The sequence below is a fragment of the Malaya genurostris genome, chromosome 3 (assembly GCF_030247185.1).
Source record: "Malaya genurostris strain Urasoe2022 chromosome 3, Malgen_1.1, whole genome shotgun sequence".
In the NCBI taxonomy this organism is placed as follows: domain Eukaryota; kingdom Metazoa; phylum Arthropoda; class Insecta; order Diptera; family Culicidae; genus Malaya; species Malaya genurostris.
In genome coordinates this window covers 83,304,610-83,310,687 of record NC_080572.1, presented here as the reverse complement: position 1 = coordinate 83,310,687, position 6,078 = coordinate 83,304,610, and the positions used below count along the sequence as shown (strand labels likewise).

The 6,078-nt window shown below is 39.4% G+C and overlaps 1 protein-coding gene across 2 annotated transcripts in view; it reads left to right on the top strand.

Moving 5' to 3' along the window:
- Positions 1 to 4,518: 4,518 nt before the first annotated feature.
- The window catches only part of LOC131435881 (muscarinic acetylcholine receptor DM1), a 313,338-nt gene continuing 311,778 nt past the window's right edge, over positions 4,519 to 6,078 (top strand). For both annotated transcript variants that reach the window (XM_058604140.1, XM_058604139.1), the window contains exon 1: positions 4,519 to 5,196. The gene's annotated coding sequence lies outside the window, so the exon portion shown is untranslated. The remainder of the gene's footprint in view (positions 5,197 to 6,078) is intronic.

The following is a 6,078-nucleotide window of genomic DNA, read 5'->3' as shown; positions in this document are numbered from 1 at the left end:
GATGTCTCGGACTGGTTAAACACTTGCCCTCCTCGCACCGTATAATATTGTGGTCCCGGCAAGGATTTGTAATCGAGTTTCACGTAGGTTTCGTCGTCCATGGTTATGCAGTTCAAATTTTCCAGCAAGAATCGTATTGTACAGCTATTGTACAACCCTCGGCCTGATCGATGCTTCTTGTTTCGGACTACGTTTTGGTTGTTTCTGCTTCTTATAGGTTCGAAGATTCAAACGTTTTCTAGCACGAAGAACATTTGACTTCGAAGTGTCCACTTTTTGGCCACATCTCGAACTGAAACCTCCTTCTTTTACTCGAACGCCTTCAGTATTCGTTTATCCAACTGAGAGTTAGCAGGACCTTTTTTTCGACCCGTTTTCGGTTTATCCTCAAAGATGTTCTCTTCACCGAACTTCCTGATTGCATTTCGCACGACTTTTTCACTTACTCCTTCCATTTTTGCTATCTTTCTCAATGACAGTCCGCGTTCTGTGCACCATTTGTACACAATTTTTCGACGTTGTCAACGGATTTCGAAACAAACTAATGAAAACGAATAAACAACTGCACAAGTGGTTAGAGCAGAGTGTAAACAACAGGACGCAGCCATAAAAATTGACAGATTCTGAACCATTGCGAAATGGCAGCGGTTTTTGGTTGCGTCCATACTTTCTGGTACAGTCTTTACATAAATAGATCTTCGAATTGCTCCCACATCCAACGTATTCGCCAGATTTGACTCCCAGCTTTTACTGCCTGTTCGCAGACCTGAAAAAATGCTCGCCGGTAAGAAATTTCGCACGAATGGAGAGGTTATCGCTGAAACTGAAGCCTATTTAAAGGAGGGATGGTAATGTCTAAGTGATGAAAAAACTACAAGGATCAGCCCGATGGGGTTGTTCGAGCCGTTGATGTGGAACAAGGCAACCAAAATTTCCAATGATTGACATTTTCAATTAATCGTCACACTTTTGAATCCGCAACACCGAACACGCGAACCCAGAATATAGACTCTATTTATCGTGATTTGTATTTGTTTCGTAGCCGACGAAATTACATCAATAGCCCAAAAGTATACAATTAAATGTTTGTACATGCTTGCGAGACGGATATCGATATTTAAGCTTCTCTTCACCAAGCTTGTGTTCAAGTTTTGTATGCAAGCAGTAATTTTTATAGCGTTTCTCTACCATTACTACCATTTTGCGATTTCGGTTGAAGCGATAAAATATTTCTCATTATCAATCGAGTTCATCTTATATAAATTAGAAATTAGTCTTATGCACTCAAAATTTACCCTGGGGTAGTTGTCAATTTCTCAGGCGAAACGACATAACATGGGATTCCAATCTTGCATGACACAAGATCAGAGCATACCAATAAAAGCTTCAAATCGTTTATGGCACTTTTGTCTTGCTGTGTAGCAACAACCTACCTCTAGCAAGCTACGCATAAGACTGAAACGTTAGCTATAATTTCGCTTCTATTTGTAGATTCGCGTGCTTTCAACAGCTTTGCTTTTGCTTCGATTGACCAATCAGAGCGATGCTTTCCCTTTGATATATAGCTTACTCCTTCAAAACCGTCGAATATGGCAGGAAAATCCGGTATGCCGGAGATTTTTTGCAGACAAAATAGGGCACTGCTAGCTATTAATCAACATTTCAATGATATAAAATTCAAAATACATGGCTCTGAACATTCAAATCAATACGTAGATATATTTCCAATCAAATGGTGACATAATATTAATAATTGATACAAAATTGACTGAGCTGTAATTGTTCAAAACCTGACCACATTTCTACGTGTATTTTTCTTGAGTTTCTAGTTTGCACCGCTATATAGAAAACAAAAATGTGTTCCACATTAAAAAACTGATTTTTTTAAAATTTTTTGAATTTTTGGTGATTGTTTAAAGTCAAAACTACGATTTTTCATGAAAAAATCTGCCATTTTGTAGGTGTGAAACCTCCCCAAAGTAATAAACAATGAAAAGCGGTCTGGTATGGGTCTGGTATTATTTATGTAGAAAGTGTGTGCAAAATTTGAAAAAAGGAGTTTTTTTAATGACGATGGATACGGGTTTTTCAAAACCTGCTTTCGAGAAAAACGAGTTCAAAGGCTTTTGTCTGTAGAATCAATGGATACAATTTATTAATATGATCAGTATCTAACGGGGAAACAAATTGGAAAACTGACATATGAACACAATGATGTAATGAAAACCGCGAAAATGTTACCGCAGAGACGGGACTCGAACCCGTAGCTAACTCCTAACCGGGGAAATTGTTTTACCAATTAAACTACCCTGCATATGAAAACACATGAAGTCCAATTGATTGGACGAAAACTAAGCATGCTTCGCTGTACTTAGCCACCACGGTATTCACTTACAGTCCCGTATCGACGGAAACAAAATCAACAGAAACACATACAATGATCACCAGTCTATTTCTCCCCATCTATTTTTGCGCACGATACTGATGATTAAAAACTAGCTCTAGACGGCTCTACGCCTAAACTAAAACAAATCGTTGAACAATTTATTACTGCAGGAGCCGTAGGGTCAAACATTTTCATATTTTGCCTTTCTCATACAGAAAGGTTATGCAATCACTTGAAAACCCGACTAGTGAAAATTCCCCCGGAGGGCCAAGTATCATATACCATTCGACTCAGTTCATCGAGCTGAGCAATGTCTGTGTGTGTATGTGCGAAACAAAAAACGTAAAAAAAATGTTAAACTGGTCTCAAAACTACACAAATCGATAGTTATTATCAGTAGGCAACTAAACAAACCGATTCCGACTATCCTGGTTCCCGTTATCCGGTTCCGGAAGTACCGGAAATAGTGGTCATATATACCAAAATGGATCTCACTCACTTTTCTCAGCGATGGTTCAAACGAATTCCACAAACTTATATTCAAATGAAAGGTCTTCCGATCCCATACGAAATTCCTGAATTTCATCTGAATCCGACTTCCGGTTCTGGAATTATGCCCAATCTTAGGGTCAAATGAAAGGTCTTATGGTCCTACCAAAAAATATTGCATGTTTTCGGATACAACAAACATTTGAATCGTAATTTAGAGTGCGATGGCAAAATTGCATAAAATCTTCAGAACTTGAATATAAACTAGTGCATTGAACTTGCATTCAAAATGTAACTGAGCATTATTTTACAACAACCTTCCGCTGCGCTATATATCGACATTCAATGCTATATTTTGGAGCAACGAAACTTTATCAATAACTATAGGAATAATAATCCTATAAGAGTCTAATAATCAAATTCATAATAGCATAGTAAAAACATGTGTAACTCCGCTGCATTTAATCAAATTTCGCTCGAATTTTCAAAGCTGAATTAATGTAGAGTTATAATGCGTCGTGGTTAGTTGGGTTGTTCTGTACATTTAAGTGGGGACATGGGGGCGGCCCATTTGGCAAAAGGTCATTTGGTATAATACAGTTTGGCATAACGCCGTTTGGCATAAAGTCATTTGGTATAACAGTCATTTCGCATAATGGTCTTTTGGCCCAAGATAAACTCGTAGTGGTCTACGATTTCTCATGTATCATTTGAATAGGACCCCTCGATGAACTCGGTTCAATGTCAGTTTCAGTCTAATCATCATTTGAAGCAAAACAAGAAGCGTCTGATCGCTACAAGCGTCGTAACTATGACAATATTTGTTTATGTTTGGATATGTTAGCACCCCGGCTGAAATTTTTTTTATCCAGTTGCGGGTGTTTGCCCAGATTACCCAAAGCTAGGGGTCAGTCAGCAGGTCATCGAAAACGATGAGAGCTATGATAATCTCGGTAAATTGAATCAAACTGTACTAAACAGCATGTTATTCTGATATGCTAAATGACCATCGCAGTACCTAAGATTTGTAAATTTTGAACAAACCAAAGAAATATGTAATTGTTTGTGGAGGGTTCAAAACCGAAATCTCTTATTCGAATAGTTGTTTTGACCTCACCCACTACAGGTAGGCGTGCAAGCGACAAACGAGATGTTTATATATTCCCGCCGCCAGTTTCCTACCGAAGAGTACATCGGGAGATAAGGATCAGTTCTCACGGTTGTGCCCAGGTGAGAGAGAAATAATCAAACAAAGTGAACGATGAGATGAAGGGGGTAGGGGGGAGATGAGGGCTCAGAAAGCTATCACTGATTCCTTCTCACGATCATTGTCTGTATTTTCTCTCGTCTGGAAATGACGCGCGTGCGTGCCGCGCCCCAATTTAGCCTACAAGGATGGGATGCTCTTGCTCCCGCTCTTCCTTATCACACGTGTGGATGCTGGATGCTGAACTCTGTCGGGCGTGGAACTGGTGAATCCGAGAAGGAAAGCTTCTGACACATGGGATAACTTGTTCGCGAGAGAACGAAACGAGAACGTACTACGAAGGGAAGGCTCCCAACTGAGCTGCTTTTCTGCAACTGCTTCACCGTCGGTTGTTACTGTTCCGAGCGTACTATATTCGATTAGTCCCGGACGAGACTTGGTTCAGATCTCCTGTGCCAAAAATCCGTGCAGCGTGGTGCGAGTGCATTTTTTTGGGGGATTTTTTTGCACGATTCTAGGACTACCTCGGCGGTCCTGACGATACCGTCGCGTCTCGTCTCTTGATCGCCACGTGCTGTTGTCTACTACACACTCACCGAGACATCAGGTGTTAGTGAATGGGACTTATATAGTAAAGGTTCGGACAGAATAACAGCGAAAAGTGAACGCTTGAAGAACGAAAAACAGTGGATTGTGATGGATTTCTGCTGGGTCCGCTGATTTTGCAAATCCAAAAGGACTGCTAGAAAGGCATATCACAGAAACGGTGTTTTATTTTAGGTCCACAGAAGCGTCTACTAACGCAGATATTTGCCGAGGTGAATGATTAATGTAGTGGAAAGAAGTTAGGTGAGCTTTTTTCATCTGACATCCTGTGGTTGGCATGAGATTGTGGATAAGGCGTATGTGAAGAAAATTTCGATGATCGTTATGTTAGGTGGCTTTCTGTGCGGCCAGGAGTTGGAGTGTGTTATTGTCACAACAGGAAGGAATACAATTGTTTAAATATTTACGTGTGAAAGAAGACTTGAAACTGATGCATTATTAATTCAACTAGATGAAGCTTAAAGAATCTAATATAAAACCTAACCCGAAGCAGCGGAGAACGTTTACTGTGAGTATTAAATCAATGTTCGCTGCTGAGCTACAGTATGTGGTGTCATATTTGCACGGTAAATTATCCGAAGTGTTGGCAAAATGCATCAAGATTATGGTTGAGCAGTTACCTATCTCGCTTCACTTCACGCATATCAGTCTGGCTGGAAGATAGCATCTATCTTTTCGACAGATTGTCTTACCTTGACCTCGATTCGTTAACCTTTGTCCAAGTGAAAAGAACGACAATACTGGAATGAAGCGCTGAAGGGTGGGTGCGTTTCTCATAGATGTGCTTTTAAGGATATTTCGAGCAGTTCAATAACTTTTTGAGGGCTCTTACTTCCCATTATGATAGCTAGCCACAATCCTGCATAGGCATGTTGTGAGAAATTTCAACATCTTTCTCTTGTATGTATGGATCGCAAATTCGTGTACTCGTGTGCGTGAATATATAAGCATACTCTTGAAAAAAATCTATACACGGAACGACCGAAATTAGCTCTGCGCCTAATTCGTATTACTGTTTTTGAATTAGTTGATTCTAACAACAAAATTTCCAAAATAACTATAAAATTAGTTAAAATGTAGAATTTACTGTGCTGAAAAAAACTCTTATTTTTAGAGAATGTGTTTAGTTGGCGAATATTCTGGACACAAACCAGCAATATTTCAATCCAACACGAAATTCTCATTGACAACTAATTTCGTTATTAAAATCAGAAACTTTGATTCTATTTATCTATCACCGTCATTACTGAAGGACAGCAGTGTCAAAGCAAAACAATCCATTAAAAAGCTAAAAGGGACAGTCTTGTTGAAACTGCTCGCAAATTGTTTAGATGTTTTTCGCATGTGTTACGTAAACTGTTAGTGGAAAGTGTATTTATTCAGAATTTGT